Source organism: Aquarana catesbeiana, linkage group LG11 (assembly GCF_042186555.1).
Source record: "Aquarana catesbeiana isolate 2022-GZ linkage group LG11, ASM4218655v1, whole genome shotgun sequence".
Classification (NCBI taxonomy): Eukaryota; Metazoa; Chordata; class Amphibia; order Anura; family Ranidae; genus Aquarana; species Aquarana catesbeiana.
The window spans coordinates 59,137,951-59,153,421 of NC_133334.1; positions in this window are offsets into that span (position 1 = coordinate 59,137,951).

Sequence of the window (15,471 nt, forward strand, 5' to 3'; positions counted from 1 at the left end):
ATGTGCTGGATGAATCAGGTGTGATCAGGGGTGGGCTTTGCAGGAGGAACCACCATACCCAAGCACCCCTCTTGCTCTGCCCCTGACTGACGTTGTGAGCGCTAGTGCCCAGCTGCTGCATCGCTGGCTTCCCTGTATTTATAATCTTGCAGCTTTGTAATCAATGCTTTATTAATGCAGCCAAAACTTTACTAAAATCCTTTTTCCGCTTTGGACATTCATTCTGTTTATTTGTTATGTTGTATAATGGAATCGTAACAGAAAATGATGTGAAAGACAAAATTGTACGTTTTGTCTTCAGAACAGGGATAGAGGGGAAATCTTCCAAAGGAGACAAATTCTGGGGACAACTTTCTAAGAAGGGAGTGTCCTTTAAATTAGAGAGAGTTATTCTCACTTCCTGTGTTGTCTAAATCTAAACAGGTGTCAACCTTTTGTAGTCCCTGTACAGCAAGTTTGAGAGGGAAAAAGCATCACAAGGAACTGCTGATGGGAAGCATGCTGATGAGAGAAGAGAGATAAGGTCATGACTGGGCTCATAGGAAGAGAATTGCATGAGGACATCTAGTGGCAACAATAGTACTGCAGGCAAAACCTCAACGCTCTTGATTCAAGCTGAATATTGCAGTAAACGCTGGTTTTGTTACTTTATTTCTTGTGCTAGTCATTTTTATCTTGTTTTTTTGCTGGATTTCTGCTTTACAATTTGTTACAATTAAAAATAAAATAAACTTTTTCAGTCCTATAAGTAATGAAATTCCAGAGTCTAAAGTACAATACAGGATCTGGGATTGATCGAGTCTAGCATAGTATTGGATCTGATTTCTGCCTAGAATTATGATATAATCAGGGTTTTGCTAAAAGTGTGAAAGTTCTGGGGCCCCTCTCAGGCACTCTAACGAGTATTATGATGTGGTGAATGATAGGCTTGGCCAAAGTCTACGGACAGCGAGATGGATTTAAAGGGGCATAGTTAGGTTGATAAGCATGGTTCTTGTACCCACCATAAAGGCTTTAATTACTGTGCCTTGAGTAAGAGGCTTAGCTACAAATAATCCTCAGCCAAAAAAAAAACAAAAAACTGTAGTATCTCTGGGACAGGAAATTATCTAGATCTGTTCAAGTGATACTTTTTCTTTAGTGGGATTTCTTGAACTTTATCCAAAGATTGATGCAGCTATTTTGTTTGCATCTCCATAGAACATACCCCTTTTAAAGGAGTTGTAAAGGCAAAAGTTTTTCTTTTTTTTAATCTTAATGCATTCTATAAAAAAACCTGTGTGTAGCAGCCTCCCTTAGCCCCTCTAATACTTAACTGAGGTCCCTCTCTCTCTCTCCAGCGATGTCCACAAGTGTCTTAGCCGTTTGGGACTCTCCTCGAGGCTGAGACACAGCAGCCATTGGCTTCCGCAGCTGTCAATCAAAGTCAGCCAATCAGGAAATAGAGGGGGCGGGGACGGGCCACAGCTCTGTGTCTAAATGGACACACGGAGCTGCAGCAAGGCTCAGGTGGCCCCATCGCAAGCTGCTGACTGTGGGGGCACTCAACAGGCGGGAGTCGCCAGGAGCAGCGAAGAGGGACCTGAGAAGAGGAGGATCCAGGCTGCTCTGTGCAAAACCACTGTAAAGAGCAGGCAAGTATAACATGTTTGTAATTTACAATCACGTTAAAGGGTACTTGTGGGCTCCACCACTGCACAGGACCAGTATCAAGATGATAATGAAGGCATTTTGGAGTGTCTGCACAGACAGTCAGGGTCTCAAGGGTATTAAGGTAAGGGTGATATACAATTCACATATAGCATTGAAAGTTTAAACACAACTTGAAATCGTACAACGTGTGTTGTCTGACATGGAACATATTACTTCAAGGGAGGTGGGCGGGGAGGGAAGAGGGGTGAAGACTCAAAAAAAGTGCCAGAAAAAGAAAAGCAGTGTAAAAGGGAAGAGAGTAGCATAGGGAGTAAGAGGGGAAGAAGGAATAGTAGACCAGTCAGAGTAAGGTATGTAGACTTTGCCAAAGGAGCTCGGTAACAAGAGGGACAGGGACGTCATCAAGCAACAACAATACAATTCGGGTTCCTTTAACCAAACAGTCCAGTTAGATCAGAATTTATTGGAAGATAAATCTGTGAATGGTAGATTTTTCTATTTCACATTAATAATAAAGCATTTTAACAGTGTCTAACAAGCTAGGTGAAGTAGCAGAGTTCCATGTGTATGACTAATTTGGCTGCTTACAGTATCTGAATAAGAACAGTTCTAGCGGGGAGGGATTTGTCCTACGCCCAAATGCAATAAATCCAGGGCATGATCAGGAGAGATATGCATTCCTATGCTGTCTGAGGCCATGCGGAAGACCTGGTTCCAAGATTAATGGAGAAGTTTACACTTCCATAAAAGGTGAAGCAGTGAACCCACATCTCCGCATTGTCTCCAGCAGCCAGGGTCCATAGTTGGGTAGTATCTCAATCAGGGCTTTTTTTCACTCAGAGATTAGGTGCAGGAACTTCTCCTTTCTGGGGCACCCCTTGACTCCACCCTCATACCTTCCTCTGAGCACCATTCCTTGGTTCCACCCCTTATCCACCTCCCAGTCCCACACCTTTTAAAGATTACAGAACCAAGTATTATTTTGTGGTGCTAAGTATTTTGTATGGAATTTGATAATGATAACCAGAAAGGCAGTTAAAAAGATCTAGGAACAGTGGACACCCCAGCGACAATAGATCCACCCCAGCAACAATGGACTCCTAACAGCCAGCATCAATAAACCCTCCAGCATTAAGCAACATTAGACCCTTCCCTCAACAGTAGATCCCTCCTGGGAACGATTGACCCCCTACAAAATAAATCTCCTCCAGCAACAATAGTTTCCCCAGTAGCTAGGATCAATAGACCCTCCAGCAGCCAGCAACAAAGACCCCTCCCTCAACAGTACATCCTTCCCAGCAATGACGGACCCCCCCAGCAACATAAGACCCACCCCAGCAACAATAGATCCCCCACAAGCAACGGAAGAATTTCACAGCAACAATAGACCCCCCTCCTTCACAAAAATAGATCCCTCCATCAACAAAAGATTCCCCAGCAGCCAGCATCAGTAGATCCTCCAGCACCTCTTGCCATTACATACATTCAGTTCTGGGAACTGCTTTCCCTCCACATTCCCACTGAAAAAAAGCCCCGATCTCGATAATTTATAAGGTGTGTAGTACCACCTATAGAGTACTTTTTGGTACATATCCCAATGATTAATACATCGAGTGGCCTTATAAGTATGCATAAGTGCCTTTTTCTAGATACTGTCAGTGAAGGGGTTCATCAATTCCGATTCCCACTTAGTCATGATGGAAGATTTGGAAAAGGAGAGATTGCCCTGAGTAGATTATAAAACAATAAATTCCTCTAATTCCTACCCTATCTCCCACGATGTACTCCATGAGTAACTAACCAGGGAATACCCTCACTTGTAGCTATGGCGGAGACAGGCGAAAGGGAGCCAAAAAGGCGAATATTCGATCTGCCAAAGGCCCACACAGAATTCGCCTGCAAACTTTACTTTGCTCTGCAACCATGCACCTTTTCTTTGGAAGTGACTAAGGTGGGCTTTGTGATTTCTCTTTTGTCCGGTGAACCACAGACCTGGGCCCACCACCTTCTGGAGCAAAAGTCAGCATTTCTAGATAGTCTGGATGCCTTCTTTGCCGCTATGTCCCAGCTATATGATGACCCTCAGTTAAAAGCTACCGCTGAATCCGCCTTGTACGCTCTACAACAAGGGTGTGGACCTGCAGAGGACTATGCGCTGGAATTCAGGCGTTGGAGTTCTGATACGGACTGGAATGACGCTGCCCTGCATTATCAATTTCGTATGGGGCTATCCAATTCGCTTAAAGACGAGCTGGCACGGGTCGGAATACCCCAATCCTTGGATGACCTTATTAACCTGTCTGTTCAAATAGACCGACGCCTAAGGGAGCGCCGCTCCGAGAGATCCACCAACCAATTCCGCCCTACCTGGGTCCTCCCCAAGGTCCCTAGTGCTACCAGCTCTTCCCGACAATGTCTTCATGCACCTTCCGCTCCGGTCCTCGATACCCCTGAACCTATGCAGCTTGGTCTTCTCCGTCCACCTCTCACTCCGGAAGAACGGCAGCGCCGACGTGTTAACAATCTGTGCATGTATTGCGGGGAACCGGGTCACTACGTGAGATCTTGCCCTAACAAGACACGTAAGTCCCTTCCAACCTCTCCTAAGTATGCATCTACCTTGCCTAAGCCTGATACTCATCTTGCTCGCTCCATTATTCTACAGCTTCCAGAACAGGATCTTCCAGTCTCAGTCATAATTGACTCCGGAGCATGCAGTTGCTTCATTGACCTGACCTTTGCTGCCAACCACCGCATTCCTCTCCAATCAAAAACTCAGGGACTTGCTGTACACCTTGCTGATGGCTCCACCCTTAGCTCTGGTCCTGTCATCCAGGAGTCTGTCCCTTTGCTGGCCATCATGGGTCCTCACCATCGCGAATTTCTACGCCTGGATGCCATCTCTTCTCCGCTCTTCCCCATCATCCTGGGAATGCCTTGGCTACAGGCCAATAATCCTAGCATTGACTGGGCCACTGGGGAAATTAAGTTCCTCTCCAGATATTGTCAACAGCACTGCTTGCACAGTACTTCCGTAAAACCCACTCAGCTCCTCTGTCTGGACATTGACACTGAATCACAGCAGGCATTCCTAGCTCCCTATTGAGACTTTCTTGATGTGTTTAGCAAGAAGAGGGCAGAGACCATTCCTCCCCACAGACCTTATGATTGCCCGATAGAGCTTCTGCCAGGAACTGAAGTCCCCTTTGGAAGAATTTTCCCACTAACAGAGCAGGAGCTGGACGCCCTTAAAACCTACATTGATGAGAATCTAAAGAAGGGTTTTATCTGTCCATCTACCTCACCTCATCTTCACTAAACTAGACCTCCGTGGTGCCTACAACCTAATCTGCATCCGAGAAGGAGATGAATGGAAAACAGCCTTCCGTACCCGATTTCGGCACTTTGAGTATCTTGTCATGCCCTTCAGCCTGTGCAACGCTCCAGCGACATTTCAACACTTTGTTAATAACATCTTCCGTGACCTTCTGGACTTGTATGTTATAGTATATTTAGATGACATCTTAATCTTCTCCTCCTCAGTTACCGAGCATCGCAGGCATGTCCGAAATGTGTTAACCCGGCTCAGGCAGCATGGACTTTAAACTGGAAAAATGTGAATTTGAACTCCAGTGCATCCAGTTCCTCGGCCTAATCATTTCTGTCAATGGCATTAAGATGGATCCCCAAAAAGTGGCTGCCATCCTGGACTGGTCTGCTCCCTCCGATAAGAAAGGAGTCCAACACTTTATTGGCTTTGCCAATTTCTATCGGAAGTTCATCAGGGGCTTCTCTGCAATAATTGCCCCATCACTGAACTGACCAAGCAAGGGAACCGTTTCTGCTGGTCGCCTAAGGCGCAATCCGCTTTTGAAAAACTTAAGGAGCTATTTACCTCTGCTTCCATCCTGAAACACCCAGATCCTGCCTTTGCCATTTGTCCTTGAGGTGGATGCTTCAGAATTTGCAGTGGGGGCTGTGCTTTCTCAGCGGCAAGGTGCGAAGGCCCTCCTTTATCCAGTAGCCTTTTTCTCACGTAAGCTCTCCACAGCGGAGAAAAATTATGATGTAGGAGATCGGGAGCTTCTGGCCTTTAAGGCCGCCCTGGAGGAGTGGCGTTACTTACTGGAGGGTGGTGCACATCCCATTCTGGTTTATACCGACCACAAAAACCTGGAGTATTTAAGAACGGCCAAGAGATTGAAACCACGGCAGGGCAGATGGGCTCTGTTTTTCTCCAGATTTCAGTTCCACATCACCTACAGACCTGGTTCTAAAAATATCAAGCCGGACGCTTTATCCCGCATGTTCCATGATTCTGGGGAATCCTTACCCCCAGACACCATCCTTCCTGCTGGAAATTTTCTGTTACTTCAAGGGGATCTCCTATCCCAAATAAGACAAGCCTCTATGGGTTGGTCCCCCTCTGCTGAGAACAATGTGAGGGCACAAGATGGTTTGTTCTGGCACAAGGGCAAAATTATGGTCCCAGAGAATCTGAGGGTGGCAGTATTGGAGCTCTGCCACGACCATAAGTTGGCCAGACATTTTGGCGTTCTGAAAACGACAGAGCTGGTACAACACACGTTCTGGTGGCCTCAGCTGGCTAACGACTGCAAGATCTACGTGGAGTCATGCACCACCTGCGCTCGGAATAAGAATAGCCAAACGAAAGCCTGGGGCCTACTAAGACCCTTAACCGTCCCAGAAAGACCCTGGAAGATGATTTCGATGGATTTCATTGTGGAGCTCCCACAGGCAGAAGGTTTTTCTACCATTTTCGTTGTAGTGGATAGATTGTCTAAGATGGCCCACTTCCTGCTCATGAAAGGCACACCTTCGGCTATGGAAACAGCAAAAGTTTTCATTAAGGAAATAGCGAGGTTGCATGGAGTCCCTTCAAGTATAGTGTCTGACCGAGGTGTTCAGTTCCTTTCCAGGTTCTGGAAGGCTCTCTCTAGTTCTCTCGAAATTGAATTGGCATTCTCATCTGCCTACCACCACCCCCAGACGATTGGGCAGACGGAGAGAACTTATCTGTCAGAAAACTCACACAGCAAGCACCTGTCTCCATGCAGCAGCTGCCAATCCTCGTTCTGCTAATGCCAAGGTGCATGCACGGAACCATAGCCAGAGACAAATGAGATCCAGGGTGGGCATGCACAATGGTACCTCTATGCGAACGCGCACGCGCGCTAACGGGCGCCCGCGAGTGCCAAAGCGCTAATGTGCTAATGCGCATTCGCCAATGTGCCAAGGTGCTAATGTGCTAATGCGCATGTGCCAATTTGCTAAGTTGCTAATGCGCGTACGCACGTACTCTGGCGCGAATCCTGGCACACAGCACCCTATATAAACAGAGAGTCTGCCTAGCATCAGTGCTGGATTGTCTTCAGCTTGTTCCTGTGTTCCTGTTGTTACTCTGCCTGATTGACCTTGTTCCTGAAAACCCGGCTATCTTCTGACCATTCTCTTGGATCTCCCCTGCCTGCTGAACCTGCCTCTACCTGCAATACTGACCTTGGCTTGAACTTATGATTACGGCTCTGCCTCCTGATTCTGTACCCTGCTGCCTGTCTGTTGCCAACCCCTGCCTGTTCCTGACTACGGTTTTGCCTTCTGACTTGGTACCCCGCTGCCAGCCTGTTGCCGACTCCTGCCTGTTCCTGATTCTGCAGTTGATCCTGATCTGGCTCCCGCTGAACAAGTTTGGTGATCAGTTTCCACATCTCCTCAGCAAAGGTTCCTATATCTCCAAGTTCCAGCCTCCTACCTGCAGGCACCTGTACCCTTTCGTTGCCCTCGCACTCCCTGTACCCACCACCAGGGGTGCTTGGACCGGAACTGTGCAAGAGGCCACTCACATCATTTCGGGCTCCGCTGTATGGTACGTGACAGTACAATCCAGCCACATGGAGCCCGAAAGGGGGGCCTCACCCATGGAAGCACTGTGCCAACAGATCGCAGCCCTTACCCAGGCAGTCCAGGGCCTACAAGATGGCTATCGTCAACTTGAACAAAGAGTAGAGTCGCTATCTCCAGGCACCTCAGCACATCTGACAGCCACAGCACCTCCACCCTCAGTCCCCACAGTAGTGGCGCCACCTCCAGAACCTCGGGTCCCTACTCCTGAGAGATTCTCGGGAGAACGCAGCAAGTTCCGCGCCTTCAAGAATGCATGCCAGTTATACTTCCTGCTACAACCACGCACCTTCTCTTTGGAAAGCACTAAAGTGGGGTTCATCGTCTCACTACTCCAGGGTGAACCCCAAACATGGGCTCACCTCTTGATGGAACAAGCCAGCCCTCTTTTGAATTCCATGAACTCTTTCCTGGATGAAATGGCTAAGTTGTATGATGACCCCCAGTGTACCACAACAGCGGAAGCCAGCCTTCACGCTCTCCAGCAGGGGCGCAGGCCGGTAGAGGACAATGTAACTGACTTTAAGTGGTGGAGTTCTGATACACAATGGAATGATGCAGCTCTCTGCTACCAGTTCCGTCTAGGACTCTCTGAAGCACTTAAGGATGAGCTGGCTCGAGTTGGGGTCCCCAGTGCTTTGGAAGATTTGATCCAACTATCCATCCAGATCGATCGTCGCTTAAGGGAACGGAGATCTGAGAGGACCAGCCAATTTTGTCCCATATGGATGCTGCCCAATGTACCTAGCAGTCCATCTGTTCCTGCTTCCTCACTACCTACCGCCACTACTGAAGCCCCAGAGCCAATGCAGATAGGCCTGCTTCGCTCACCGCTGTCACCAGAGGAGAAGCAGCGTCGTCGTCAGAATAACCTCTGTCTGTATTGTGGGGGAGCTGGCCACTATGCAAGCATGTGCCCCAACAAGACCCGTTAATGTGACTCCCCTCCTTATGATTCTTGTGTATTGATTTTGACCAGATCTGCTCACATTGCTGTTCCTGTCTCACTACAGCTTCCAGAAGGTGCACTCCGGGTCCAGGCTATAATTCACTCAGGCGCCTGCAGCTGCTTCATCGACCATGCCTTCGTCCAGCAGCACAACATTCCTCTGCAACTTAAACAACAGCGACTCTCCATACAGCTAGCTGATGGGTCAAGCATCAAATCAGGACCTTATACCCATGAAACTCAACCTTTGTCCGCGGACATTTTGCCAGATCACCAAGAACTGTTATGCCTTGATGTCAACTCCTCCCCATTATTCCCAATCATTCTCGGAATGCCCTGGCTGCAAGCCCATAACCCCCAAATTAATTGGGTTACCGGCCAGGTGATTTTCCAGTCCTCCTACTGCCTCCAGAACGGTCTCAAGTCCTCCCACCATGTAGTTCCAGTCATCGGCTGCTTGAAATCCGTATCTGAAACCCGTAAACTCGTCCCATCTGTATGCCATGACTTCCTGGACATGTTCGACAAACAGAAGGCAGATACCCTTCCCCCTCACTGGGTTTATGATTGCCCAATTGAACTGTTGCCTGGGGCAGAAATCCCTTTTGGAAGGATCTTCCCTCTTTCAGAGCCTGAGCTCCTGGTCCTTAAAGAATACATCAACGAGAATCTTAGGAAAGGGTTCATCCGACACTCCTCTTCTCCAGCTGGCGCAGGAATATTTTTTGTCGAGAAAAAAGATCATTCCCTTCGCCCATGCGTAGACTACAGGGAATTGAATAGAATAACAGTCAAAAATCGCTATCCTCTTCCTCTGATCCCAGAGCTTTTTCAGAGACTCCGTTCTGCAAAAATATTTATAAAACTAGACTTACGAGGTGCCTACAACTTAATCAGAATCCGTGAGGGGGATGAATGGAAGACGGCTTTTCGGACACGTTTTGGTCACTTTGAATATCTTGTTATGCCATTCGGACTTTGTAACGCACCAGCCACTTTTCAGCATTTTGTTAATAACATCTTCAGGGACTTCCTAGACTTATTCATGATTGTTTATCTGGATGACATTCTGATATTTTCAATTTCTCTAGAATTACACCGTAGCCATGTGAAGCAAGTTCTCCACAGACTAAGACAGAACGGATTGTACGCTAAAGCCGAGAAATGTGAATTTGAACGTCAGACCATTCATTTTCTCGGCTTGGTAATATCAACTGGGGGTGTGGCAATGGACCCTCAGAAAGTCTCGGCTATAATGTCCTGGCCACCTCCAACCGACAAGAAAGGGGTACAACGTTTTATTGGGTTTTCCAATTTCTACAGAAAATTTATCAAAAATTTTTCTGGTATCATAGCACCTATTACACAACTCACAAAGAAACAAAACCGTTGCCAATGGACTGAGGCAGCTCAAGCTGCTTTCGACAAGCTAAAAGGACTATTTACCTCCGCTCCAGTATTAAAGCATCCTGATCCTGCTTTGCCATACATCCTGGAAGTGGATGCTTCTGAGAGTGCTGTAGGGGCCATCCTGTCCCAGCGTCAAGGACCTAAGTCTTTAATGCATCCCGTGGCTTTCTTCTCCAAAAAACTAGGGTTATCAGAGAGAAATTATGATGTGGGGGACAGAGAACTAATGGCAATAAAATCAGCCTTGGAGGAGTGGCGGTACTTCTTGGAGGGAGCAGCACACCCAATATTGATCTTCACCGATCATAAAAATTTAGAACATCTCAGAACAGCCAAACGCCTCAGACCCAGACAAGTGAGATGGGCTCTTTTTTTTTCACGCTTTAGGGTCCAAAAATGTCAAACCCGATGCGTTATCCCGCATGTTCACAGAGACCGAAGTTTCATCAGCTCCAGATACTATCCTGCAAGCTGGAAATTTTCTGTTAACCCAATCCGATTTTGTATCGCAGATCCGTCAGGCATCCCTGAGAACTTCCTTACCTCCAGGCAGGAACCTGCAAGAAAGAGATGGGCTTTACTGGCAGGGGAATAAAATATTTGTACCACAGGACCTGCGCACTACCATCCTACAGGCCTGCCATGACTATCCTTTGGCGGGTCATTTCGGGGGACACAAGACTATGGACTTAGTTCAATGACATTTCTGATGGCCCAATCTAGCAAAGGATTGCAGGGATTACGTTAGTTCTAGTTTAACCTGCCTCAAGAATAAAAACTGTAAAAACAAGGCTTGGGGGTTACTAAGACCGCTGCCCATTCCTGAAAGACCATGGGATAAGATAGCAATGGATTTCATTGTTGAGCTTCCTCCTTCTGAAGGATTTTCATCCATCTTTGTGGTTGTTGATCGTCTTTCTAAGATGGCACATTTTATCCCCATGAAGGGGACTCCATCAGCAACAGAGACGGCCGGGGTGTTCATTAAAGAAATTGTTAGGCTTCATGGAATTCCTGGTGACATTGTTTCTGATCGTGGGGTACAGTTCACATCAAAGTTTTGGAAAGCATTGTGTGAAGCCCTGGGTATCAAACTCAGTTTCTCCTCAGCCTACCACCCCCAGACCAATGGGCAGACTGAACGTACCAACCAAACGTTGGAGCAATATCTACGTTGTTTTTCCTCCTTCACCCAGGAAGATTGGGCCTCACTACTGCCCCTGGCAGAATTTGCATTCAATAATTCCACCCACTCTACCACAGACCAGTCACCCTTCTTTTCCAATTATGGGTTCCACCCCTCTTTTTTGCCAACACTAGTGTCGGACTCTCCTTTGCCAGCTGTCCGGGATAGACTAAACTTTCTTGTTACCAACAATCAGGTGTTGAGAGAAACCATCTCCAAGGCACAGGAAAATAGTAAAAGATTCTTTGATAAAAGAAGAAGGGGGGAACTGGACCTGAAAACTGGTGACCGTGTGTGGCTTTCAACAGCAAACCTGAAACTGGCATGCCCTTCCAGGAAACTGGGACCCAGATACTAGGGACCCTTCACAGTTAAGAGGAAGATTAATCCGGTAGCATTTTAACTCAAACTTCCTGACTCATTTAGGATCCACCCTGTGTTTCATGCTTCGCTACTGAAGCCTGACGTAGCGAATCCCTTTCCAGATCGTGAAGTGGGACCCCCAGAAGCTATAATGGTGGATGGAGAAGAAGAGTTTGAGATTGAAGCCATCTTGGATTGTAGGAAGCGACAGGGGCAGAACCAATACCTGATCAAGTGGAAAGGTTTTGGCACGGAGGAAAATTCCTGGGAACCTGAGACCAATCTCCATGCTCAGAGACTGATACAGGCCTTTCATCGTTCCCACCCAGAGAAGATGGCTTGAATGGGCATCCGGAGGCTGCCCCTAAGGAGGGGGCAATATCAGAGAACTCACACAGCAAGCACCCGTCTCCATGCAGCAGCTGCCAATCCTCGTTCTGCTAATGCCAAGGTGCATGCACGGAACCATAGCCAGAGACAAATGAGATCCAGGCATGCACAATGGCACCTCTATGCGAACGCGCGCCCGCGAGTGCCAAAGCATTAATGTGCTAACACACATGCGCCAATGTGCCAAGGTGCTAATGTGCTAACGCGCATGTGCCAATGTGCTAAGTTGCTAATGCGCGTACGCACGTACGCTGGCGCGAATCCTGGCACACAGCACCCTATATAAACAGAGAGTCTGCCTAGCATCAGTGCTGGATTGTCTTCAGCTTGTTCCTGTGTTCCTGTTGTTACTCTGCCTGATTGACCTTGTTCCTGAAAACCCGGCTATCTTCTGACCATTCTCTTAGATCTCCCCTGCCTGCTGAACCTGCCTCTACCTGCAATACTGACCTTGGCTTGAACTTATGATTACGGCTCTGCCTCCTGATTCTGTACCCTGCTTCCCGTCTGTTGCCAACCCCTGCCTGTTCCTGACTATGGTTTTGCCTTCTGACTTGGTACCCCGCTGCCAGCCTGTTGCCGACTCCTGCCTGTTCCTGATTCTGCAGTTGATCCTGATCTGGCTTCCTCTGAACAAGTTTGGTGATCAGTTTCCACATCTCCTCAGCAGAGGTTCCTATATCTCCAAGTTCCAGCCTCCTGCCTGCAGGCACCTGCCCCCTTTCATTGCCCTCGCACTCCCTGTACCCACCACCAGGGGTGCTTGGACCGGAACTGTGCAAGAGGCCACCCTCATCATTTCGGGCTCCACTGTAAGGTACGTGACATTATCAGACTTTGGAGCAATATCTCCGCTGTTTCTCCACCTTCTCACAGGACGATTGTGTCTCTCTACTGCCTATTGCCGAGTTTGCCTATAACAGCTCCTTGCACTCCGCCATTAAGCAAACGCCATTTTTTGCCAACTATTGCTTCCTGACTGGGTCCTTACCTGATTGTGCGATCCCCGCAGTCTCCGAGACAATGGACTTCTTCCTCTCCAACAATAAATTGCTACAGGAGACCATGGCTAAAACCCAGGAATACAATAAGAAGATGTTTGACAGGAAGAAGCGAGGAGAACTCATCCTAGAACCTGGCAACCAGGTTTGGCTGTCCACAGCTAACTTAAAAATGGCTTGCACTTCAAGGAAGCTGGGCCCTAAATTCATGGGTCCTTTTTCGGTCAAGAGGAAAATTAATGAGGTGACTTACGAGCTTGACTTACCTGGTACACTGAAAGTTCATCCAGTTTTTCATGTCTCTCTGCTGAAACCTGTTACCCCCAATTCCTTTACTGGCCAAAATACCGACCCACCTGAACCTGTAATCATTAACAACGAGGAAGAATTTGAGGTGGAAGCAATCCTGGACTGCAGGAAAAGGTACAACCAAGTCCAATATTTAATTAAGTGGAAGGGGTATGGACCAGAAGATAATTCCTGAGAACCTGAAAGCAATTTGCATGCCGAAGAACTTTTAAGGGCTTTTAGGAGTACCCACGGCGACAGACTGGCCCAGTTGGGCATCCGGAGGCTGCCCTTGAGGAGGGGGCACTGTCAGAGAAGTTCCCGGAACAGGAACCTGCCTGCTCCTTTGTACTGTGCTGCCCACCTGTTGCCAACTCTGCCTGTGACTGGACCTGCCTACTCTGCTCCTGCTCTGCATCTGCTGCCTGTGTCCCAGCTTACTAGGGAACTCCAACCCACTTACACCAGGATCCTGGGCCTTACTTTCGCAAGTCACTGGCCAGGCTCTCATACCATTCTGTGCTCCCGTGCCTCCTGTTCATACTACCAGGGGCCGGGAACCAGATACGTAAGGGAGACCTTCCCCTGCTGTATCGAGCTCATCAGTCAGGTACGTGGAAGTCTGCCAACTACACACATATGTACTACTGTGCCCAGATTGCCCCCCCCTAAATAAAGAGGACCTGTCATCTAGTACCTGTCATCAGGAGTACCTGTCATCAGGAGTACCTGTTCATCAGGAGTACCTGTTCATCAGGAATACCTGTCCATCAGGAGTACCCGCCACCTCACCAGAGTACCTGCCACCAGACCAGAGTACCTGCCACCTCACCAGAGTACCTGCCACCTCACCAGAGTACCCACCACCTCACCAGAGTACCCGCCACCTCACCACCTGTCACCAAAGTACCTGCCACCAGAGTACCCGCCACCTCACCAGAGTACCTGCCACCTCACCACCTGCCACCAGAGTACCCACCACCTCACCAGAGTACCTGCCACCAGAGTGCCTGCCACCTCACCACCTGCCACCAGAGTACCTGCCACCAGAGTACCTGCCACCTCACCAGAGTACCCGCCACCTCACCACCTGCCACCAGAGTACCTGCCACCAGAGTACATACAGCCAGTCAGCTACTATGTCCAGAAAGGTGTACACCCCAGAAGAGGCATACCAAATACTCAACAGGGAGCTCTCACCGCTCAGTTCTGATTCCGATTCTGGTTCGGAATATGAGCCCCCCGAAGGCAGCACATCAGGATCCGAATCAGAGGAGGAAGCAGTCCGTCCAAAAAGACGACGGTCTGAACACCAGGCAGCTACCAGCAGTGCCAACGACGGTAGACCCCAGGAGGGGAGGCCCAGTACAAGCGCTGCTAGACCCCAGGAGGAAAGGCCCAGTACAAGTGCACGCCAAAGAATTAAAGAATTAGGGCTCAAACCCAGCTTCCAAATGCCTTGGCAAACCCATTGTGGCTACCTTCTACACAGGGTCAGCCACGATCCCCCCTTTTACTGCACAGCCAGGTGTGCAGGTCAACACTGCAGGTTTTTCTCAAATGGATTTTTTAAATGTATTTTTCCCTGATGAATTGGTTGAAGGCATTGTGGACCAAACCAATCTCTTTGCCCAACAATTCATTGCAACCAACCCCAGCTCTAGCTATGCTCGCCCTTTTGAATGGAGACCCCTAACAGTGGTGGAGCGTAAATTGTTTTTAGGCCTAACGCTCAACATGGAGCTTACAAAAAAAATGAAATGCATAAGTATTGGTCGACCAAACCCATCCACCATATGCCAATTTTTTCATCGGCCACGTCCAGGTCCCGATACGAAATTATAATGCGCTTCCTGCATTTCAGTGACAACTCACAGTGCCCCCCCCCAAATCACCCAAACTTTGACAAACTATATAAAATTCGCCCCCTAATTAATTTTTTTCCCAAGAAGTTTGTCGAACTTTATGTCCCGGACAAAAACATATCTGTGGACGAATCCCTGGTGCATTTCACAGGCTGGCTGGGAATCAAGCAATATATCCCCAGTAAGAGGGCAAGGTACGGCTTGAAGCTCAACAAGTTCTGTGAAAGCGCCACCGGTTATGTGCACTCATTCCGCGTGTACGAAGGCAAAGATTCCCAGCTCCAGCTCCCTGAGTGTCCATCGTACATGGGAATACGTGGAAAAATTGTTTGACAGTTGACACCACTCCTCCAAAAGGGTATCATATTTACATGGACAACTATTACACCAGTTTGCCCCTTCTCCGCCACCTATATCTGAAAAAACTTTGGCCTGTGGTAGAAC